Genomic DNA, 25,598 nt, shown 5'->3' with positions numbered 1-25,598 from the left:
TCCCTTTTTTGAGAGAGGCTGGGTGGTGGCTCTGCCAATGCAGTAAGCTATTAGTGCTTGTTGGTTTCCTGTAGATGCTTGTGGCAACCCCTCCATTTGCCTCCTTCGTAATCCTCAGGTCCAAGAACGCCAGTTCTTCATTCGAGATCTCAGATGTGAATCTGAGACCCACATCATTCGCGTTCAGATGCATCATGAATTCTTCAAATCTCTCCCTAGGGCCCGTCCATACCGCAAGCACCTCGTGGGGGGGGGGGGGAGAAATCCCGCCATGCCTCATAAAATCATTTACACATAAAAATGGACACAGAGTAGAACCCTCTACCTTGAACAACACTACTTTACAACCTTTTCCTTGAACATCTGTTTTGGAAGATCGAAGAAACACTACCACTCTATCACTATATACTTCCACATCTTCCCTCAACACGCCCCCTGTTTTGAACTTGGAGGGGCTAATCAATTCCCCCAAACGAAAAGCTCCAAAGAAAGCTAGCGCAAAAGCCGCCTTAAAGAGATCCACCTCCCACCGTAATAAACACACTGTTGATAGCTGATTAGTGATTACCCAAAATTTGTAATACCTCATACCTTTCTCCACCCTTTTAAACATTTGAATCACCAAAAAGGATTTTGTAACATCTCTGAAGGCTCTAGCTTTAAAACCAAATGCAAGACCTGCCAATAACTTATTCAATTTTGACACTGACCAACCCGCTTACTTACAATGTCCGATCAACAACATCAATCTGCTCTCGTCCTGTAGACCTTTGCCTAAAGACACAATCCAGTCCTCCCAAATACCCAACGCCTGCTCATATTGCCTCCAGGACCTAACCGACAAAGAGTTTGCAAACAAATGATGTACTGTCCGCCAGGAAGGTTCCACAATTCCATTGGACATTCCAAGCCTTCTGAATCCGCTTGAGGTACCAGCTCTCTAAAACGGTCCCCCTGCAGATGAGAATGAGCAATAATGATAGGTTTAAACGCCATCGGCCTGACTTCTGCCACAATCCACAGATTGAGCGATAACCCCCAAAACACCAGACGTTGTAGTATTTTCACCACCATCGGGGAAGCTGCTGATAATGAATTTATTGCAGCCGCCACGCCCTCCGCCACACATGGAAAACGGATTTTCCTATTTTGAACTCCTTTGCCCCACAAAGATAGCGCAACGACAATCGGAAACAAATGAAGCAAAACCCGATTCGCTAACCATCCCTGCTCTCTCCAGAAACCAGGCCATTCCGTCAACAACCAACTGCCCTGAAAAAACAAACCAAAGCTGCGTTCGTCCACTACAGTAATGAGCAAAGCCAAAGTATCAGCATCCACTACCGGAGTGATCCAGATAGATTTTCTGTTATAATTCTCCAAAAATTCTGCCCAAACTGCCAAATCTTCGCGCAGTTCTTTTTTCAATCTAATTATTATTATTATTATTATACATTTTTATAGCGCCATTTATTCCATGGCGCTTTACATGTGAATACGGGGCAAATATAGACAAATACATTAAACATGAGCAGATAACAAGGCACACGAGTACATAAGGAGGGAGGACCCTGCCCGCGAGGGCTCACAGTCTGCAGGGGGTGGGTGAGGATACACTAGGAGAGGGAAGAGCTGGCTGTACGGCTGTTCAGTAGGTTGAGGATCACTGCAGGCTGTAGGCTTGTCGGAAGAGATGAGTCTTCAGGTTCTTTTTGAAGGTTTCTATGGTAGGCGCAAGTCTGATGTGTTGGGGTAGAGAGTTCCAGAGTATGGGGGAAGCACGGGAGAAGTCTTGGATGCGGTTATGGGAAGAAGAGATGAGAGGGGAGTAGAGAAGGAGGTCTTGGGAGGATCGGAGGTCGCGTGTAGGTAGGTACCGGGAGACCATGTCACAGATGTATGGAGGAGACAGGTTGTGGATGGCTTTGTATGTCAGTGTGAGGGTTTTGAACTGGAGTCTCTGGGCGATAGGAAGCCAGTGAAGGGCTTGACACAGGGGAGAGGCTGGGGAATAGCGGGGGGACAGGTGGATTAGTCGGGCAGCAGAGTGTAGGATGGATTGGAGTGGTGCCAGAGTGCTAGAGGGGAGTCCAGAGAGTAGGAGGTTGCAGTAGTCGAGGCGGGAGATGATAAGGGCATGCACTAGCGTTTTTGCAGTGTTGCGGTCAAGGAAAGCACGGATCCGGGAAATATTTTTGAGTTTGAGACGACAGGAGGAGGCAAGGGCTTGGATATGTGGCTTGAAAGAGAGGGCAGAGTCGAGGATCACCCCGAGGCACCAATGAACCGGAAATGAAATGAACCGGAGATTTGACGCCCACGGTTGCTAATGATAACCTTCGGCAAAATGCCCGACCCATCGGCATGATCCGGCAAGCGAAATTCAACTTGTCTAGCAAAGATTGTACTTCTCGCAACCTCAATTTCTTCGCACTACGCGCCCTCATCACCTCCTTGCACAAAGCGTTAACCTTCTCGTCAGGCAATCTACAAACCATCTCTGATGTATTAATTTCGATCCCCCAAAAAAATCAATAACTGGTCCCACTGTCTTATCTGCTGCTAACGGAACCCCGAAACTCTTCGCCATTCTTTCCATTGTATGCAATAGCAACGAACAATCGGAACTCTGAGCCGGACCTATAAAAAGAAAGTCATCAAGATAATGAATACACGATTTCAGTCGTGACACATCCTTAACAACCCATTCCCAAAATGTGCTAAAGGTTTCAAAATAAGCACAAGAGAGAAAACAACCCATAGGAAGACAGCGGTCAACAAAAAATCCTCCATCCCAATAACATTTCAAAAGATGCATACTATCCGGGTGAGCAGACAGTAGCCTAAACGCCGCTTTAATGTCTGTTTTTGCCAACCTTGCACCTTCTCCACATAAATGGACCCAATCCATTCTCGCATCGAATGAGGTATAAATCACTGAATACAACTGAGGATCAAAACCGTCATTCACCGACGACCCTTTCGGAAAAGACAAGTGATGTATTAGTCTGAATTTATTGGGTTCCTTTTTTGGGACTGTCCCTAACAGGGAAACCCTCAGATTATGTATGGGAGCTACTGGGAACGGACCAGCCATCCTACCAAGGATGACTTCTTTCTGTAACTTTTCTGCAACTACCTCAGGAAACTGCAATGCTGACTTCAAATTCTTTGTGGAAAAACTAACCGCTGTCTCAACAAATGGAATATGAAAACCCTCCCTAAAACCCTCCTCCAAGCAGAGCAGCCGCTGCTGCATCAGGGTACCTACTTAGAAAGTGCGCCATCATGTCCAGTCAATTGGTGTCGTTCCTTTTTTCAACTCCATCCCACCCTTTTTGTCTGCCTCCCCTGAAACATTTTGGTGATCCATGCGTGCCCCCACATGATGCACACTCATGTTTAAATTTGCATTTCGCTCCAAATTTACATGACCCTTCATTAAATGCAAAACACAGTCCTATCTGCATAGCCGTTGAGTGTCCCTACTGTCCTGAACCCCCAGCGCTTTCCTGAAGACTTGGTACCAGACCCTTTCCGCGAAGGGACCATTACCCTCATCCAAAGAGCTATGTCCTTGTGGTCCCAACGAATGCTAGGCCTAATCGTCTTTCGTTGGCGAAATTGCTCATCGTATCTCAACCAACCTTGGCCCCCGTAAACCCTATAAGCTTCACCTATGGCATCCATATAACAAAAAAGGCCCGAACAATTCTCAGGGGCCCTCTCGCCAATTACACTAGCCAAAATGGTGAATGCCTGAAGCCAATTAGAAAAAGTCCTGGGAATCAGCCTGTACCTCCTCTTTTCCTCATCTTCCTTTTTAGAATCATCTTTCCGCAATCTATCTAAATTAAAACACTCCAAGGCTAGTAAGGAAAATATTTCAACATACTCCCCTTTCCATATTTTTTCCCTCATTTCATTTTTAAGGTGCACCCCCAATGGGCCTTCGAAACATACATAAGCTTCGCCCCGTGCCGCATCATCCATGTGTACTGAATCCTCTTTCTTTTCCCCCTTCCCTTGCTTGACTACAGTAACAGAGGGTGAGACAGCACCCGACACTGTATTAACATTTCTCGAGACCTCTAACAGCCCGTTGCTTGAGCTCACACTACTGCCCCCCCATCGGACCCCCAAAACCAGAAGTCTCCCTATGGTTCCCAATCCATGCGGCAGACGGTGGCACCCCTACGTGTACACTCCCGGACCCCCATAACGAAGCCAGATCTCTAAGACCGTGCATGATTAAACCTAAACCCCCGCCACTCCCCCTGTAAACATATCCCTGCTACTACTCACAGAAGAAGTTAACAAAGGGGCACAGAAGAAAAAACGCTTGCTCTCAGCTAGCTGCCCGAGTGCTGTGGACCCGGTAGCCGAAGCTCCTGAAGCCTGACGCTGTTGTTCCGGACCCCTTCCACGCTGATCTCCGGTTAGTTCAGACAGCCGACTGCTGTCCTGCGGTGTCGCATCTGTACGTGTGGGGGCCCCTGCAGCTGGCGTTCTGGTGCCTAGGCCAACATAATGCTGCTCATGCTGAGAGTCATTGCTTACATTAAATGGCAAGGTAGAACTGCCAGCCCGAAGCACCAAAACTTCCCCTGGTCTGTGCAGCTGTGCCGAGCTCGGCCCTAATGCTCCCTGCTCTGTCTCAGGCAGAGTGCTGCTGACTGGGCCAGCCGCATGCTGCCCGCTATTTATTCCCCGCCGAGAGGCCTGGTGATAGGGCCCCCATCTCCTAGGTCCACGCGACAATCCCCACTGAGCAGGCTCACCTGCGCCAGTACTGCCTGCCGCTCCAGCTCCAGATACCCTGTGGGCACTGTCAGAAGAAAGGGAGGCCGATACCTCCCCCCGTTGCAGGCCCCGCCGTGCTGCTGGATTCCTCCCGGCTCTGCCACGGGTCGCCGCCGGCCCGCTGCTCGCGCCACCCGCCGGAGGGTCCCTAGAGGGGCTCCTGATTCGGCACCGGGCCCGGGGGGTGACCTCAGGGCTCAGGCGCGCCGGAGGCCTAGACCTTTGCGGCCGGCGTCCCTCCGCAGGAACCTGGGCAGATCCCATCACCGCCCTCCGAGAAGGCTGTTCACCGATTGCTGCAGCCATTCAGTGCCCTGCGTGCCCGCTGCTACCCGCAAACTTTGCAGCAAAGCCTCAACCTCCATGCTCACCAAATCGCCACAGAGCTTCGCACGCTCTCAAAAAAGGGGGTGAGTACGACGGTTACTGCTGCAAAATGGCGGGTTCTAGGTTAACTAACACTCCACCTCCAACTCCTCGTACCCCCAGATCCCGCCCCTCTTTTTCAAAATAGCTGGACTAAATTTAACCCAAAAAATGCCCACTCATCTCAAGGCTCCTAACATTCCCACGCTACCCCGTCATGTTGGCCTCCCTTGAGGGCCAGGGGCCCAGTACGGCCTTTCTGGACAGTTTTCAGACAGTGATGACTCCTCTTCCTCCACGGGACCCCACAGCCCAATGGTAGTGGAGTCTGTCGTCCCTGCTGAAACATCAGAGGCAGGACCAAGTTCCGCAGTCCCCCTCTATTGTCAAATCCCGACAAAGCATTTCCCACTCAAATTCCTCCTTTTTCAGCAGCCCCTGGAATAAAATTAGATGTCACCAAATTTATCCCCCTTGAATGTTTCCAATTTTTTTTTTATTACCCCAGACATCCTATAATTAATTGCCCACCAGACAAATTTATATGCCCAACAATATATTTCCCAAAAACCAATTGCCTTTTGATCCCGCTCATGGATGTCCCTGAAATAAGGTAAATTTTGGTCCTTACCCTTAGCATTTGCTTAGTAAAAAAACAAAACACTCTACTCTCCTAATGGGCAACAAAATCTTTCCACTGCACTCCTGACTTGCAGAGGTCATCTCCTGAGCCCATTATGAAACCCTAATGAGATTCCTACATTTTCGTGATAATTCCCAAGCCCCCCCAAGAAATGACCCCTACTATGATCGCCTTAACAAATTGAGACCCCTAATTTCCCTCCTAAAAGTTTCATTTCAAAACTCCTAAACTCCAGAGCAAAAGAGGGCTGTCTGTCATTCCGCCAATTTATCCCCCCCCCAGGCGTGCCAAATATGGTGCAAAATTATACAAAATATGCAAGAGCACAACAGGGTACACGTGAACTTAATATACGAATGTAGGGACCGCCCGACCCACCAAACTGCTCCCAGACAATTGGTATCCCGGGTGAAATTATCTGAGCACTAAGGACGTCATTTCTTCCCCAAGGGTACCACATGAACACAGACGATTACTACAAAAAGTAACGCAATAATATTTGAGACCTTTTTCACTACATGTGGGGTATCGCTGCACTCGTAAGAATGTGGGTAAAAAACTGTGGGGTCCGCTTTTTGGTGTTACCTCTTGCAAAAGTGGAAAAAAATGGGCTAAAGTAAGATTTTAGAGATAAAATTACAAATTTTTCTTTTTCATTCGACTTTGCATTAATCCTTGTGTAGCACCTGAGTGGTTACAAAATTTCCCGACAACAGTTTTGAAGTATTTGATAGGTGCGGTTTTTAAAATGGCCTCACTTTTGGGGAGTTTCCAATATATGGGCCGCTCAAAGTCCATTTAAATCTGAATAGGTCCTTAAAAGAGACAGGTTTTGTAAATTTGTTGAAAAAAAATGAGAAATTGCTAAACATTTAACCCATCTAACATCTAAAAAAAAAAAAAAAAAAAAAAAAAAATAATATATATATATATATATATATATATATATATATATATATATATATATATATATATATATATATATATATATACACGATATATTTCAAAAATGATGCAGTTGTAAAGTAGATATAAGGGAAATGTTATTTATTAATTATTTTGTGTGGTAAAACTTTCTGATTTAAGGGCATAGAAATTTAACCCCTTTCTGCCATTAGACGTACTATTGCGTCCATGTGGGGTGGGCTTTACTTCCCAAGGACGCAATAGTACGTCATATCCGATCGGCAGCGCTCACGGGGGGAGCGCCGCCAATCGCGGCCGGGTGTCAGCTGCCTATCGCAGCTGACATCCGGCACTATGTGCCAGGAGCGGTGAAAGACCGCCCCCGGCACATTAACCCCCGGCACACCGCGATCAAAGATGATCGCGATGTGCCGGCGGTGCAGGGAAACTTCCCGCAGGGAGGGGGCTCCCTGCGGGCTTCCCTGATCCCCCGCAGCAACGCGATGTGATTGCGTTGCTGCGAGGGTCTTACCTCCCTCCCTCCCTGCTCCAGATGGCCGCGGATCCGGGTCCTGCAGGGAGGGAGGTGGCTTCACAGAGCCTGCTCAGAGCAGGCACTGTGAAGCAGCCTGCACTCCTATCAGATCGGTGATCTGACAGAGTGCTGTGCAAACTGTCAGATCACCGATCTGTGATGTCCCCCCATGGGACAAAGTAAAAAAGTAAAAAAAAAATTTTTCAAATGTGTAAAAAAAAAATTTAAAAAAATATTCCAAAATAATGAAAAAAAAAATAATATTATTCCCATAAATACATTTCTTTATCTAAATAAAAAAAACAAAACAATAAAAGTACACATATTTAGTATCGCCGCGTCCGTAACGGCCCGACCTATAAAACTGGCCCACTAGTTAACCCCTTCAGTAAACACCGTAAGAAAAAAAAAAAAAAAAACGAGGCAAAAAACAACGCTTTATTATCATACCGCCGAACAAAAAGTGGAATAACACGCGATCAAAAAGATGGATATAAATAACCATGGTACCGCTGAAAGCGTCATCTTGTCCCGCAAAAAACGAGCCGCCATACAGCATCATCAGCAAAAACATAAAAAAGTTATAGTCCTGAGAATAAAGCGATGCAAAAATAATTATTTTTTCCGTAAAATAGTTTTTATCGTATAAAAGCGCCAAAACATAAAAAAATGATATAAATGAGGTGTCGCTGTAATCGTACTGACCCGAAGAATAAAACTGCTTTATCAATTTTACCAAACGCGGAACGGTATAAACGCCTCCCCCAAAAGAAATTCATGAATAGCTGTTTTTTGGTCATTCTTCCTCACAAAAATCGGAATAAAAAGCGATCAAAAAATGTCACGTGCCTGAAAATGTTACCAATAAAATCGTCAACTCGTCCCGCAAAAAACAAGACCTCACATGACTCTGTGGACCAAAATATGGAAAAATTATAGCTCTCAAAATGTGGTAACGCAAAAAATATTTTTTGCAATAAAAAGCGTCTTTCAGTGTGTGACGGCTGCCAATCATAAAAATCCGCTAAAAAACCCGCTATAAAAGTAAATCAAACCCCCCTTCATCACCCCCTTAGTTAGGGAAAAATTAAAAAAATGTATTTATATCCATTTTCCCGTTAGGGCTAGGGTTAGGGCTAGGGTTAGGGCTAGGGTTAGGGCTAGGGTTAGGGTTAGGGCTAGGGTTAGGGCTAGGGTTAGGGCTAGGGTTAGGGCTAGGGCTAGGGTTAGGGTTAGGGCTAGGGTTAGGGTTAGGGCTAGGGTTAGGGTTAGGGTTGGGGCTACAGTTAGGGTTGGGGCTACAGTTAGGGTTGGGGCTAAAGTTAGGGTTAGGGTTTAGATTACATTTACAGTTGGGAATAGGGTTGGGATTAGGGGTGTGTCAGGGTTAGGGGTGTGGTTAGGGTTACCGTTGGAATTAGGGTTTGGGGTGTGTTTGGATTAGGGCTTCAGTTATAATTGGAGGGTTTCCACTGTTTAGGCACATCAGGGGCTCTCCAAACACGACATGGCGTCCGATCTCAATTCCAGCCAATTCTGCGTTGAAAAAGTAAAACAGTGCTCCTTCCCTTCCGAGCTCTCCCGTGTGCCCAAACAGGGGTTTGCCCCAACATATGGGGTATCAGCGTACTCAGGACAAATAGGACAACAACTTTTGGGGTCCAATTTCTCCTGTTACCCTTGGGAAAAAAACAAACTAGGGGCTAAAAAATAATTTTTGTGGGAAAAAAAAAAAAGATTTTTTATTTTCACGGCTCTGCGTTATAAACTGTAGTGAAACACTTGGGGGTTCAAAGTTCTCCCAACACATCTAGATGAGTTCCCTGGGGGGTCTAGTTTCCAATATGGGGTCACTTGTGGGGGGTTTCTACTGTTTAGGTACATTAGGGGCTCTGCAAACGCAATGTGACACCTGCAGACCATTCCATCTAAGTCTGCATTCCAAATGGAGCTCCTTCCCTTCCGAGCCCTCCCATGCGCCCAAACAGTGGTTCCCCCCACTTATGGGGTATCAGCGCACTCACGACAAATTGGACAACAAATTTTGGGGTCCAATTTCTCCTGTTACCCTCGGGAAAATACAAAACTGGGGGGCTAAAAAATAATTTTTGTGGGAAAAAATGTTTGTTTTATTTTTACGGCTCTGCATTATAAACTTCTGTGAAGCCCTTGGTGGGTCAAAGCGCTCACCACACATCTAGATAAGTTCCTTAGGGGGTCTACTTTCCAAAATGGTGTCACTTGTGGGGGGTTTCAATTTTTAGGCACATCAGTGGCTCTCCAAACGTAACATGGCGTCCCATCTCAATTCCTGTCAATTTTGCATTGAAAAGTCAAACGGCGCTCCTTCCCTTCCGAGCTCTCCCATGCGCCCAAACAGTGGTTTACCCCCACATATGGGGTATCAGCGTACTCAGGACAAATTGTACAACAACTTTTGAGGTCCAATTTCTTCTCTTACCCTTGGGAAAATAAAAAATTGGGGGCGAAAAGATAATTTTTGTGAAAATATATGATTTTTTATTTTTACGGTTCTGCATTATAAAGTTCTGTGAAGCACTTGGTGGGTCAAAGTGCTCACCACACCTCTAGATAAGTTCCTTAGGGGGTCTACTTTCCAAAATGTTGTCACTTGTGGGGGGTTTCAATGTTTAGGCACATCAGGGGCTCTCCAAACGCAACATGGTGTCCCATCTCGATTCCAGTCAATTTTGCATTGAAAAGTCAAATGGCGCTCCTTCCCTTCCGAGCTCTCCCATGCGCCCAAACAGTGGTTTACCCCCACATATGGGGTATCGGTGTACTCAGGACAAATTGTACAACAACTTTTGCGGTCCATTTTCTCCTGTTACCCTTGGTAAAATAAAACAAATTGGAGCTGAATTAAATTTTTTGTGAAAAAAAGTTAAATGTTCATTTTTATTTAACCCCTTTACCCCCAAGGGTGGTTTGCACGTTAATGACCGGGCCAATTTTTACAATTCTGACCACTGTCCCTTTATGAGGTTATAACTCTGGAACGCTTCAACGGATCCCAGTGAATCTGACATTGTTTTCTCGTGACATATTGTACTTCATGACAATGGTAAAAATTCTTTGATAGTACCTGCGTTTATTTGTGAAAAAAACGGAAATTTGGCAAAAATTATGAAAATTTCGCAATTTTCCAACTTTGAATTTTTATGCAATTAAATCACAGAGATATGTCACACAAAATACTTAATAAGTAACATTTCCCACATGTCTACTTTACATCAGCACAATTTTGGAACCAAAATTTTTTTTTGTTAGGGAGTTATAAGGGTGAAAAGTTGACCAGCAATTTCTCATTTCTACAACACCATTTTTTTTTTAGGGACCACATCTCATTTGAAGTCATTTTGAGGGGTCTATATGATAGAAAATACCCAAGTGTGACACCATTCTAAAAACTACACCCCTCAAGGTGCTTAAAACCACATTCAAGAAGTTTATTAACCCTTCTGGTGCTTCACAGGAATTTTTTGAATGTTTAAATAAAAATGAACATTTAACTTTTTTTCACAAAAAATTTAATTCAGCTCCAATTTGTTTTATTTTACCAAGGGTAACAGGAGAAAATGGACCACAATCATTGTTGTACAATTTGTCCTGAGTACGCCAATACCCCACATGTGGGGGTAAACCACTGTTTGGGCGCATGGCACAGCTCGGAAGCGAAGGAGCGCCATTTGACTTTTCAATGCAAAATTGACTGGAATTGAGATGGGACGCCATGTTTCGTTTGGAGAGCCCCTGATGTGGCTAAACATTGAAACCCCCCACAAGTGACACCATTTTGGAAAGTAGACCCCCTAAGGAACTTATCTAGAGGTGTGGTGAGCTCTTTCACCCACCAAGTGCTTCACAGAAGTTTATAATGTAGAACCGTAAAAATAAAAAATCATATTTTTTCACAAAAATTATCTTTTCGCCCCCAATTTTTTATTTTTCCAAGGGTAAGAGAAGAAATTGGACCCCAATAGTTGTTGTACAATTTGTCCTGAGTAAGCTGATATCCCATATGTGGGGGTAAACCACTGTTTGGGCGGATGGGAGAGCTCGGAAGGGAAGGAGCGCCGTTTGACTTTTCAATGCAAAATTGACAGGAATTGAGATGGGATGCCATGTTGCGTTTGGAAAGCCACTGATGTGCCTAAACATTGAAACCCCCCACAAGTGACACCATTTTGGAAAGTAGACCCCCTAAGGAACTTATCTAGAGGTGTGGTGAGCACTTTGACCCACCCAGTGCTTCACAGAAGTTTATAATGCAGAACCGTAAAAATAAAAAAATCATATTTTTTCACAAAAATTATCTTTTCGCCCCCAATTTTTTATTTTTCCAAGGGTAAGAGAAGAAATTGGACCCCAAAAGTTGTTGTACAATTTGTCCTGAGTGCGCTGATACCCCATATGTGGGGGTAAACCACTGTTTGGGCGGATGGGAGAGCTCGGAAAGGAAGGAGCGCCGTTTGACTTTTCAATGCAAAATTGACAGGAATTGAGATGAGACGCCATGTTGCGTTTGCAGAGCCCCTAATGTACCTAAATAGTAGAAACCACTCACAAGTGACACCATTTTGGAAAGTAGACCCCCTAAGGAACTTATCTAGATGTGTGGTGAGCGCTTTGACCCACCAAGGGCTTCACAGAGGTTTATAATGGAGAGCCGTAAAAATAAAACAAAATTTTTTTCCCACAAAAATTATTTTTTAGCCCCCAGTTTTGTATTTTCCCGAGGGTAACAGGAGAAATTGGACCCAAAAATGTGTTGTCCAATTTGTCCTGAGTGCGCTGATACCCCATATGTGGGGGGAAACCACTGTTTGGGCGCATGGGAGGGCTCGGAAGGGAAGGAGTGCCATTTGAATGCAGACTTAGATGGAATGGTCTGCAGGCGTCACATTGCGTTTGCAGAGCCCCTAATGTACCTAAACAGTAGAAACCCCCCACAAGTGACACCATTTTGGAAAGTAGACCCCCTAAGGAACTTATCTAGATGTGTGGTGAGCGCTTTGACCCACCAAGGGCTTCACAGAGGTTTATAATGGAGAGCCGTAAAAATAAAACAAAATTTTTTTCCCACAAAAATTATTTTTTAGCCCCCAGTTTTGTATTTTCCCGAGGGTAACAGGAGAAATTGGACCCAAAAATGTGTTGTCCAATTTGTCCTGAGTGCGCTGATACCCCATATGTGGGGGGAAACCACTGTTTGGGCGCATGGGAGGGCTCGGAAGGGAAGGAGTGCCATTTGAATGCAGACTTAGATGGAATGGTCTGCAGGCGTCACATTGCGTTTGCAGAGCCCCTAATGTACCTAAACAGTAGAAACCCCCCACAAGTGACACCATTTTGGAAAGTAGACCCCCTAAGGAACTTATCTAGATGTGTGGTGAGCGCTTTGACCCACCAAGGGCTTCACAGAGGTTTATAATGGAGAGCCGTAAAAATAAAACAAAATTTTTTTCCCACAAAAATTATTTTTTAGCCCCCAGTTTTGTATTTTCCCGAGGGTAACAGGAGAAATTGGACCCAAAAATGTGTTGTCCAATTTGTCCTGAGTGCGCTGATACCCCATATGTGGGGGGAAACCACTGTTTGGGCGCATGGGAGGGCTCGGAAGGGAAGGAGTGCCATTTGAATGCAGACTTAGATGGAATGGTCTGCAGGCGTCACATTGCGTTTGCAGAGCCCCTAATGTACCTAAACAGTAGAAACCCCCCACAAGTGACCCCATATTGGAAACTAGACCCCCCCGGGAACTTATCTAGATGTGTTGTGAGAACTTTGAACCCCAAGTGTTTCACTACAGTTTATAACGCAGAGCCGTAAAAATAAAAAATCTTTTTTTTCCCACAAAAATTATTTTTTAGCCCCCAGTTTTGTATTTTCCCAAGGGTAACAGGAGAAATTGGACCCCAACAGTTGTTGTCCTATTTGTCCTGAGTACGCTGATACCCCATATGTTGGGGTAAACCCCTGTTTGGGCACACGGGTGAGCTCGGAAGGAAAGAAGCACTGTTTTACTTTTTCAACGCAGAATTGGCTGGAATTGAGATCGGACGCCATGTCGCTTTTGGAGAGCCCCTGATGTGCCTAAACAGTGGAAACCCCCCAATTATAACTGAAACCCTAATCCAAACACTCCCCTAACCCTAATTCCAACGGTAACCCTAACCACACCTCTAACCCTGACACACCCCTAACCCTAATCCCAACCCTATTCCCAACTGTAAATGTAATCTAAACCCTAACTGTAACTTTAGCCCCAACCCTAACTGTAGCCCTAACCCTAGCCCTAACCCTAGCCCTAACCCTAGCCCCAACCCTAACCCTAGCCCTAACCCTAACCCTAGCCCTAACCCTAGCCCTAACCCTAGCCCTAACCCTAGCCCTAACCCTAACCCTAACCCTAGCCCTAACCCTAGCCCTAACCCTAACCCTAGCCCTAACCCTAGCCCTAACCCTAGCCCTAACCCTAGCCCTAACCCTAGCCCTAGCCCTAGCCCTAACCCTAGCCCTAACCCTAGCCCTAACCCTAACCCTAACACTAGCCCTAACCCTAGCCCTAACCCTAGCCCTAACGGGAAAATGGAAATAAATACATTTTTTTATTTTTCCCTAACTAAGGGGGTGATGAAGGGGGGTTTGATTTACTTTTATAGCGGGTTTTTTAGCGGATTTTTATGATTGGCAGCCGTCACACACTGAAAGACGCTTTTTATTGCAAAAAATATTTTTTGCGTTACCACATTTTGAGAGCTATAATTTTTCCATATTTTGGTCCACACAGTCATGTGAGGTCTTGTTTTTTGCACGACGAGTTGACGTTTTTATTGGTAACATTTTCGGGCACGTGACATTTTTTGATCGCTTTTTATTCCGATTTTTGTGAGACAGAATGACCAAAAACCAGCTATTCATGAATTTCTTTTGGGGGAGGCGTTTATACCGTTCCGCGTTTGGTAAAATTGATAAAGCAGTTTTATTCTTCGGGTCAGTACGATTACAGCGACATCTCATTTATATCATTTTTTTATGTTTTGGCGCTTTTATACGATAAAAACTATTTTATAGAAAAAATAATTATTTTGGCATCGCTTTATTCTCAGGACTATAACTTTTTCATTTTTTTGCTGATGATGCTGTATGGTGGCTCGTTTTTTGCGGGACAAGATGACGCTTTCAGCGGTACCATGGTTATTTATATCTGTCTTTTTGATCACGTGTTATTCCACTTTTTGTTCGGCGGTATGATAATAAAGCGTCGTTTTTTGCCTCGTTTTTTTTTTTTTTTTTCTTACGGTGTTTACTGAAGGGGTTAACTAGTGTGCCAGTTTTATAGGGCGAGTCGATACGGACGCGGCGATACTAAATATGTGTACTTTTATTGTTTTTTTTTTTTTTTATTTAGATGAAGAAATGTATTTATGGGAATATTTTTTTTTTTTTTTCATTATTTAGGAATATTTTTTTTTAATTTTTTTTACACATTTGGAAATTTTTTTTTTTACTTTTTTACTTTGTCCCAGGGGGGGACATCACAGATCAGTGATCTGACAGTTTGCACAGCACTCTGTCAGATCACTGATCTGACATGCAGCGCTGCAGCCTTCACAGTGCCTGCTCTGAGCAGGCTCTGTGAAGCCACCTCCCTCCCTGCAGGACCCGGATCCGCGGCCATCTTGGATCCGGGACCTGGAGCAGGGAGGGAGGGCGGCAAGACCCTCGCAGCAACGTGATCACATCGCGTTGCTGCGGGGGGCTCAGGGAAGCCCGCAGGGAGCCCCCCTCCCTGCGCGGTGCTTCCCTGCACCGCCGGCACATCGCGATCATCTTTGATCGCGGTGTGCCGGGGGTTAATGTGCCGGGGGCGGTCCGTGACCGCTCCTGGCACATAGTGCCGGATGTCAGCTGCGATAGGCAGCTGACACCCGGCCGCGATCGGCGCCGCTCCCCCCGTGAGCGCTGCCGATCGCATATGACGTACTATTGCGTCCTTGGGAAGTAGGGCCCACCCCCCATGGACGCAATAGTACGTCTGATGGCAGAAAGGGGTTAAACATTCCAAAAATTCCTGTGTAGCACCAGAAGGGTTAATAAACTTCTTGAATATGGTTTTGAGCACCATGAGGGGTGCAGTTTTTAAAATGGTGTCACACTTGGGTCTTTTCTATCATATAGACCCCTCAAAATGACTTCAAATGAGATGTGGTCCCTAAAAAAAAATGGTGTTGTAAAAATGAGAAATTGCTGGTCAACTTTTAACCCTTATAACTCCCTAACAAAAAAAAATTTTGGTTCCAAAATTGTGCTGATGTAAAGTAAACATGTGGGAAATGTTACTTATTAAGTATTTTGTGGGACATATATCTGTGATTTAATTGCATAAAAATTCAAAGTTGGAAAATTGCGAAATTTTCATAATTTTCGCCAAATTTCCGTTTTTTTTCACAAATAAACGCAAGTACTATCAAAGAATTTTTACCATTGTCATGAAGTACAATATGTCATGAGAAAACAATGTCAGAATCACTGGAATCCATTGAAGCGTTCCAGAGTTATAACCTCATAAAGGGACAGTGGTCAGAATTGTAAAAATTGGCCCGGTCATTAACGTGCAAACGTTAAAGGGGTTAAAGTTTGAAAATTGCAAAATTTTAACTTTTTTTTGGTCAAAATTTTGATATTTTCATAAGTGTATGCAAATCATGTTGACCAAAATTTACCACAAATGTGAAGTACAATATGTCAAGGAAAAAAAAATCTCAGAATCAGTGGGATCCGTTGAAGCACACCAGAGTTATGACCTCAAAGGCTGCCGTCACACTAGCAGTATTTGGTCAGTATTTTACGTCAGTATTTGTAAGCCAAAACCAGGAGTGGAAAAAATAGAGGAAAAGTATAATAGAAACATATGCACCACTTCTGTATTTATCACCCACTCCTGGTTTTGGCTTACAAATACTGATGTAAAATACTGACCAAATACTGCTAGTGTGACGCCGGCCATAAAGTGACAGTGGTCAGATTTGACAGAAAAAAAAAAATTGGCCTGGTCATTAAGGTTAAAATTGGTTCAGTGACTAAGGGGTAAAATCTGCAACCCATGAATTCTTTCAGCGTCTTTGCTCCAGAATCCACCCATACTAATGAATGGGGGTAAAAAAAAAAAAAAACAGCAACAACAACATGTTAAAAATGCGACCATTTTGCCCAGCATTTTTTCTGCAAAGAGATGCAGAAATTTCTGCACCAAATACTTAACGTTTGCCATCACTCTTAAGGTACTGTCACATTTAGCGACGCTGCAGCGATCTAGACAACGATCCCGATCGCTGCAGCGTCGCTGTGTGGTCACTGGAGAGCTGTCACACAGACAGCTCTCCAGCGACCAACTATGCGAAGTCCCCTGGTAACCAGGGTAAACATCGGGTTACTAAGTGCAGGTTACCCCTGCGTAAACGTAAAAAGAGAACTTTATTTCGTATTTGGATCTCACGCAGACATCGCTGAATCGGCGTGTGTGACGCCGATTCAGCGATATCTTGACTGGTAACCAGGGTAAACATCGGGTTACTAAGCGCAGGGCCGCACTTAGTAACCCGATGTTTACCCTGGTTACCAGCGTAAATGTAAAAAAAAACCCAAACACTACATACTTACATTCCAGTGTCTGTCCTCCGGCGCTCTGCTTCTCTGCACTGTGTAAGCGCCGGCCGGAAAGCACAGCGGTGACGTCACCGCTGTGCTCTGCTTTACGGCCGGCCGGCGCTAGTGCAGAGAAGCAGAGCGCCGGAGGACAGACACCGGAATGTAAGTATGTAGTGTTTGGGTTTTTTTTACGTTTACGCTGGTAACCAGGGTAAACATCGGGTTACTAAGCACGGCCCTGCGCTTAGTAACCCGATGTTTACCCTGGTTACCAGTGAAGACATCGCTGAATCGGCGTCACACACGCCGATTCAGCGATGTCTGCGGGAGATCCAGCGACGAAATAAAGTTCTGGACTTTCTGCTCCGACCAACGATGTCACAGCAGGATCCAGATCGCTGCTGCGTGTCAAACACAACGATATCGCTAGCCAGGACGCTGCAACATCACGGATCGCTAGCGATATCGTTGTTAAGTTGGCCAGTGTGAAGGTACCTTTAGGCTGCCGGCACACTAGCAGTATTTGGTCAGTATTTTACATCAGTATTTGTAAGCCTAAACCAGGGGTGGGTGATAAATGCAGAAGTGGTGCATATGTTTCTGTTATACTTTTCCTCTATTTGTTCCACCCCTGGTTTTGGCTTGCAAATACTGATGTAAAATACTGACCAAATACTGCTAGTGTGATGGCAGCCTTATTGTGTCACGTGCCGGATACAGCTAATGAGCGGCCATTCGTGAGTTGCAACCTTTACTATTTTATCACATTAGACGTCCACCCTAATGAAATATTAATGAGCTGCAGCTGATGAGCGGTCACTGATTGGCTGCAGCCTGTACATAACACAACAATGTCAGTCACTGGGAACAGTTGCCCCGACACGCTGGAATGGTGCCACTGTGGGTGGCAAGCATACACTGTTTTGTTTTTAAAGTGGGGTCCAGATTGATTAAACTGGAGCTGTCCAGTAGTGGACAACCCCTTTAAGTCATATCCTGGTGAGAAAGTTAAGAGTCAAACAATATGGTCACCATTAAAACTTCTACAGAGGGTGGCTCTCAGCTTTTCAAGGCCAAAAAATGGCAAAATTGTCATAATCATAATCTAAATAATGGAGCCTTTAAGGCTGGGGTCAGACCTAATGTATAAAAATACCGTCTGTTTTTTTACAGCCGAGATATACGCAGAAAAGTTCCTGAACAGTGATCCATATTCAATGCGAGGATGCAATTTTTTTTTCTCCCGGCTTGCAAAATGGACATATAATGAATGCATGGGCTCAAATATTCGTGAAAACATACATACAGTCTAAAGTTGGAGTCACACTAGAGAGGAATACGGACGTATGAGAGGCGCAAAAAATAACGCATTACACACTGACCAATGTTTCTCTATGGGGCAGCTCCTATCTGCCGTATATTTAATCGGCCGTATTTTACAGGCTGAGAAAATCGCAGCATGTAGCGTTTGTCAGCGTATTGCGCAAAAAATCCACCAATGAATGTGTGGCGCCCCAGGGTCCTGGTTGTCACAGTGACATTGCTTTACTCACGGGGAGAGTGATGTTACCCTTGGAAGGTAATGACAATGCACACAACATGTTCACACTCCAGGCCACAAGGGCGAGCTTTTGATCCTATTCCTAGGTGACTCCCCTATATATATTGTGGTTTGGAGGGAAAGGGAGTCAGTTCCTGTCAGAGAGAGACAGAGGAGAGTGCAGACCGACAGAGTGTCAGAAGGTCTGAAGGGGCTCTGTAGTCTGAAGTACTACAACCCCTGGAGAAAGAGACTAGGGAATTTTTAAGAATATTTTCCCACTCTAGAGTTCATATGAGATTCTGACAGCAGGGGGAGCAGCAAGTCTAGGTAGCTACGTTCCCCTGCATTCCATTCATTCCCCAGTTTTTACAGCCAGGGGAAGCTGCATTAGCAGGCTCCTGGTTGTAAAATTATTTAACCCCTTCAGATGGATTTACATCGTGGGATTATTGACACATCTCCATTATTAACCAGGCTTAAGAGTTCTAGCAGCAGACACATCTCTACAACAACAACTGTTAGGGCTCCTTTTCACTTGCGAGAAATACGTGCGAGTCTTGCATGTTAAAACCAAGCTCTGGCTCCGGCACTCGAGAGCCAGAGCATGCGGCTGCATAGCAATACATGGAGCTGCATGCTCCGCTCCTGAGTGCCGGCACCAGAGCTTGGTTTTAACATGCGAGACTCGCACGTATTTCTCTCAAGTGAAGAGGAGCCCTTAAGAGGAGACTTTATGCAGCAGGCCTTCATGGTAAAATAACTGCTAGGAAACCACTGCTAAGGACAGGCAACAAGCAGAAGAGACTTGTTTGGGCATAAGAACACAAGGAATGGACCTTAGACCAGTGGAAATCTGTGCTTTGGTCTGATTAGTCCAAATTTGAGATCTTTGGTTCCAACCACCGTGTCTTTGTGCGACTCAGAAAAGTGAACGGATGGACTCTACATGCCTGGTTCCCACCGTGAAGCATGGAGGAGGAGTTGTGATGGTGGGGGGGTGCTTTGCTGGTGACACTGTTGGGGATTTATTCAAAATTGAAGGCATACTGAACCAGCATGGCTACCACAGCATCTTGCAGCGGCATGCTATTCTATCCGGTTTGCGTTTAGTTGGGCCATCATTTATTTTTCAACAGGACAATGACCCCAAACACACCTCCAGGCTGTGTAAGAGCTATTTGACCAAGAAGGAGAGTGATGGGGTGCTACGCCAGATGACCTGGCCTCCACAGTCACCAGACCTGAACCCAATCGAGATGGTTTGGGGTGAGATGGACCGCAGAGTGAAGGCAAAAGGGCCAACAAGTGCTAAGCATCTCTGGGAATTCCTTCAAGATTGTTGGAAGACCATTTCCAGTGACTACCTCTTGAAGCTCATCAAGAGAATGCCAAGAGTGTGCAAAGCTGTCATTAAAGCAAAAGGTGGCTACTTTGAAGAACCTAGAATATAAGACATAATTTCAGTTGTTTCACACTTTTTTGTTAAGTATATAATTCCGCATGTGTTAATTCGTTCTTCTGGAAAACAAAAAAAGGAAAGAAAAAAACAACAATATCCCATACCTGTCCACTGTACAGTCATGTCCCACGATGTAAATCCATGTGAAGGGATGCAGGGAGCAGCTGAATCGCCGGCAGAAGCGGTCTGTGACTGCTCTTGTGCCGGGGAAGAACAGTGCCGAGGACAACAGGCAGGTAGGTAGCAACTACCTGCCTGCTAGTGCTTAGGCACATTTTGTTTTTGTAACAAAGTTATATCCTCTTTAAGCTTTCCCATCACTGGAAATGAATCCAATGAACCTGGAGTCAAATATGCAGATTTCAGTGCAGTTATTGATGGAGAGCGTTGAGCAGAGCACAGGAGTAGATATAATTTTGTGTCTGACTTAGAGAGACTTAGAGAAAAAGTCTCAGTCATTCGTTTATAGTTTCCCTTTCAATGGTGGCCACCGCTGGCTTAGTTTAAAAACAAACAAAAAAAATAATCTGCATGTGTGAATCCGGCAATAGGGAATCTTGGGTTAATATTGGGACTCTTTCGTTGCTACAAAAGTGTTTATTCTGTGCAGCTAGCTCATCCAAGCATTACACCCCATTGATGTACACTCATTATATCTGCAAGTCCTGCTGTCACCATCATTAAAAGCTAAATAAAATTAAAGAAGAAAAAAAAAATACCAATATATCTGTAGGGCCTTGTTAAGATGTTGTGTTTGTGATGTGTGTGATGTCAGTGGTTTCCACGACCACATTATATTCTCTGGGGCTTCTCTTTATTTTCCAGACCAATGGTCAGCAGCATACGAGATGTGTAGATCTCCTACTCTTATCTGTTTTGCAGACAAAACTTACCTAGTCATGTGAACAGGCGCTGTGGAACTGTGCATTTTTGGGTGTTTTTTTTCCGACTATAAGCCTCTAAATAATGCAATCGTTTTGTTTTTTTAACTACAGAATCCCAGTTTCTGCACTAAAAAAGCGTTTCATAAGGAAAAAAAAGCAGTGTAAAATCTACCATACTTATAATTGGAAAACATAGCTAAAAATTTATTCATGCAACACTTTTCTACATAATTGAATCAAATAGGCACCAACATTTTTTTCTACGGCAATGTATTTCAAATGGACGAAAGAGCAGATGGAGAAAAGTCGTATATTTTGCTCCTTTGTCACCTATTTCTTGGTTTATTAGTGCTACACAAGTTCAGAATTCTGGGGAGCTTCAGGGTATCACCCGTGGATATCACCAACGAGTGAGAAGACCTTGCAGGCAAGGTAATAGTGTTTGTTCAGATGATTGCGCTGGTCAACAAGTAAAGTTGCATATTTACCGTAAGTAATACCTCAATATAACATCTAAATAATATCACTATGCCTTATCAAACTAAAACTGCCATATAGTACTTACATAACACTGCCTAATGTTGCCCCCACAGTACTGACATTCAGGGGCTAGACAAGGCAACTCACTATACAATGTCCACATAATACTATGTATAAAACTTAATCAAAGACAGCCATGTAGAGGAGTAACGAGCAAGAGACAACCAAATATCTCTCTACTAGCGATGAGCGAACGTGCCAGAATAATGTGTTATCCCAGAATGCTCGTGTGCTGAGAGTATTCTAGCACGCCGAAAACTATGTTCCGAGTCCCTGTCTGGCTGTCGAACGTCCGTGAGACATGCAACCACAAGGACTCAAGAACATATTATTCGAGCACGCTGAAGACACTCAGTTAGCACCTGAGCATACTCAGGTAACACCTTATCCCAGCACGTTCGCTCATCACTTCTCTCTACCCAAGTGCACTAATATATGATCGAAATCAGCGCTCTGCCTAGTAACAGAACAGACACTAGGACAATATCTTTTTCCTTTCCAACCCAACTTTCTCCTAGGCCTAGGGTTTCTCAAGGGACCATAAGAAATGGAGCCATGTCCACCTGCCAAGTTTGCCTCCCCTAAAACTAACTTTGCAGTCACTATGCCTCACCATTCACTTTTTAAAAAAAAAACCTCCATTGCAAAGTGTAAGGCCTCATTCACACCCCAGTATTTTGCATCAGTGTTTGTATGCCAAAGCCATGGTTGGAACTTACAGAGAAAAAAAAAAAAAACTATAATGGGCTGCTCGGCACCTGGTCTGTGTTTCCGAGACATTCCTGGTTTTGGCATACAAGTACTGATGTGTGAACAAAGTCTAAGGACAAGGATGCTTCCATTGATGGAAATCTCAAAAACACGAATTCCCACAATTTTTTTTTTCTAATTACTGGGCACTGCAATTCATGGACCAATACCATATTCTAACTACTATACATCCATAATCCCCCAGACAGATGTGTGTTAAGTTTCAAAAGACCACGATATAGTCACGTTTTGGTTAGGTTCACACGACAGTATAAAAAAAAATAATTCAGTGTTTCATTCAGAAAACCCAGATGATTTTTATTCCTCACTTATGCATATACAATCCATTTTTACAGCAGCAGCTATTAATCATATACAAAACTGCAATGGATAAATAAAAATCCGATGTTATACTGTGGCTCCGTACGCCATTCATTTTTTGGGGGGGCACTCAAACTTTAATGGGCGAGTCTCATCCGCTATACTGAAGAAACTAATGCATGCTGCCATTTTGTTTTTTCACACACAGGTAATATTGGCTCATCTGTATTGCCCCCCTGAATAATATTGGTCCGAGTGTTGTCCGTTATTTCATTGAACAGAAAATACGGTGGCATGTGCGAAACGGCTGAGAAACGCGAATTTCCCGACCTTGAATAAAACCACGCTACCTTTTTTCTACCTATAGATGAGGGTCTCTTTGCCTCTGAGCCCCCCACTATGACCTCTTCAAGCACATTCCTATGACATGAAGAAGTTCTTTTCAGAGGCGGTTTATTAGGTGATTACTTTAGGAGCAGTGAGCCATTTCGATTCTAATATTAGAGCATGGCAGAAGCAGGGAAATCAAATTCCCAGCCGCGTCCCCTGTGCATGCGGTCAGCAGAATACATGTGCTCTTTATAGCAGCCTGTTTTCTGTGAATGAGAAGCTCATGGGGCTGTTCTTATGTGCTGCTGAATAGGATCCCACGGCCCCCATAGAGGTAAACAGCACCTGCCAGGTACAATATCCTCCTTATATATGGTAACATTATGTGGGAGAATTGCTAAGGATGGGATCCCCTAACAAAATACCTCCAAAATCCTGACATTGAATATACAATCTATTTCCCTCTCCCATAAGATGTGTCAGCAGCGAAAATAGTAACAGAAACATGCAATTCGCCAACATATTGATTACAGTTCATTTAGGCTATGTGCACACGTTGCGGTTTTTGCTGCAGATCCGCAGCGGTTTTGACGTTGCGGATCCGCAGCAGTTTCCCATGAGTTTACAGTACAATGTTAACCTATGGAAAACAAAAACCGCTGTGCACATGCTGCGGAAAAAAACGCGCGGAAACGCTGCGGTTTATTTTCCGCAGCATGTCAGCGGTTTGGCACCTGCTCCATATTAAAAATCCGCAGGTGTCTAAAACCGCAGTGGAAACTGCACAAAAACCGCGATAAATCCGCAGTACTTTTTGCACTGCGGATTTAATCAAATCCGCTGCGGAAAATTCCGCAACGGAATCCGCAGCGTGTGCACATGGCCTTAAACCTGTGCTAAGAACGGCCTACATCCACAGTGCCATGCAGACACTACAGGAACGTCCCAGATCCCTTCAATTTATTGGGCCTGAAAACATTTTTCTGCTAGTCCTGGGATGTACCAATGTGTTAAAGGGTATCATCTGCTTTCTGATAGAAAAAAAACCAAAACTGGGGCACACCTTTCAGCCAAAATGTGCCATGACGAGGACTCAGATTATGCATAAAGGATGATCTTCTAGCACATTGTATCCCAACACTACAATACGTTCTGGATTGCTATAAGCAGAAATATATTTTATTTTTATTGCTAAATCTGATTGGTACCATGTGGTGCATAGCGGACAACCAAGCTGGAAGGGTTAAAAGCCCCTACATTCAATCCAGACCTCATTATGGCACAGTTATAGAAGTTTAATGAAGCAACCACAATGGGATAATTCTCCCCCCCCTGGTAAACACATGACTATGACATGGAATAGGAGATAGATAGATAGATAGATAGATAGATAGATAGATAGATAGATAGATAGATAGATAGATAGATATTCCTCATGCACATAATCTGGGGCTGTTTGGAAGAAAATCTATTTGGCGCCTGTACTACATATAATCAAGAATGAATTAATGCCAACATGGGTATATATAAAGGGTTAATATATGCCCAACATTGCACTGAAGTGGCTGTATAAGGTACATGCCATCTTTCTCCTACCAATCTCCGCAAGATCTGAACCAGCCCAGCTAGCCAGGAGTTAATCCCTCAGCAATAGCTGGATGAAGGGTTAATGCCCCATCACTTGATAGATTAACAGTTTTATGCCAGGCGCTGGATGTCTTCACCCTCCCCTTGTATTTTTTGCCTAGCTACAGCAATTCAGAATGGGTAGCACTTAAGGGTTAAGGCCCCCTTGAGCAATAATTAAGTCTAGCCTCCTGGGATGGCCCCCCAGCTACAAGACAAGAGTTAATCCAAACTAGATTCTCCCATGCAAGATCTATATATTGCAAATCATCCCCCCCACCTCCACCTCAAGGCTTGCACTAATTAAATCAGTCATGCTACATATGAAGGGGGAAGACCTCATTAACCCTTTGCTAGCCACTGCTCCTCTCCAAATACTGTCAAATAAAGAGGTTAAAATCAGAAGAGAGCTGAGCCCCCATTGTCATCATTCAGCTGTTTCGCAAGCAGCAGCTGGGCAATAATAGGAAGGATAATGTGCAGCCAGAGCCATGATCCAGTGTATAGAGATGTAATGCTGTATACACACAGCCACAGACTGCATGCCATCCATGGCTGTGATGGGGGCACATATGTGCCTTGTAGCCTTCCACTTACCCCTATTGCTGGGCTGGTCTTTTTGGTGTTGCTCCCCAATCCAGCTCCTCAGGGTTCTTGCATTGCATCTCCTGGTTAATCAGTGCCTGTGTAGGGGGAGGGATCGTTTGCATGTCACTCCAAATTGCCTTACTTGCTAAAAATTCTCTCTTCTCTCTTTTGCAGCTGTCAGGGCAAGCAGGGAAGTGCATGTGAAGATCCAACACAAGAGGAGGAAGAAGAAGAAGAGGAGCTGCTGATGTCAATCCAATGCCATGCACTGTGTGTGGTGGGCAGGGGGGCAGTGATCAGCATGTCTCTTCTCACCCTTTCATTCCAAAAACTACATGGAGATATTAAGCAAAGTCTTCACTGTGGCAAAATATCAGCAGCCATGTTATGCAGACTTCCACTGGGGGAGCATCTACCAATTTTTACATGCTCTGTATCAGGGACTGCTGAGGGACTGTGTCTAAAGAACCAATGCAACTTTGCTATTGCAATGTAACAAACCTCCAGGAAATCTGTTGGATTTTTTTGTGTATTTCTAGTATATTCTACAATATTTACAATGTATACAAATATAAAGTACATTAGGCAGATACATTTTATTTTGCACAGTCAAACCTTCCCTACACCTG

At 44.3% G+C, this 25,598-nt stretch overlaps 1 protein-coding gene across 3 annotated transcripts in view; it reads right to left on the bottom strand.

Moving 5' to 3' along the window:
* Positions 1–25,379, bottom strand: part of SLC8A3 (solute carrier family 8 member A3) — a 470,913-nt gene extending 445,534 nt beyond the window's left edge. The window contains exon 1 of one of the 3 annotated variants that reach the window (XM_069731638.1): positions 24,979–25,379. The gene's annotated coding sequence lies outside the window, so the exon portion shown is untranslated. The remainder of the gene's footprint in view (positions 1–24,978) is intronic. The other 2 variants (XM_069731629.1, XM_069731646.1) reach the window with 2 other exon arrangements.
* Positions 25,380–25,598: the final 219 nt, after the last annotated feature.

The sequence above is a fragment of the Ranitomeya imitator genome, chromosome 1, assembly GCF_032444005.1.
Source record: "Ranitomeya imitator isolate aRanImi1 chromosome 1, aRanImi1.pri, whole genome shotgun sequence".
Taxonomy (NCBI): Eukaryota; Metazoa; Chordata; class Amphibia; order Anura; family Dendrobatidae; genus Ranitomeya; species Ranitomeya imitator.
The sequence above is the reverse complement of the archived record's forward strand: the minus strand, read 5'-3'. Positions and strand labels throughout refer to the sequence as shown.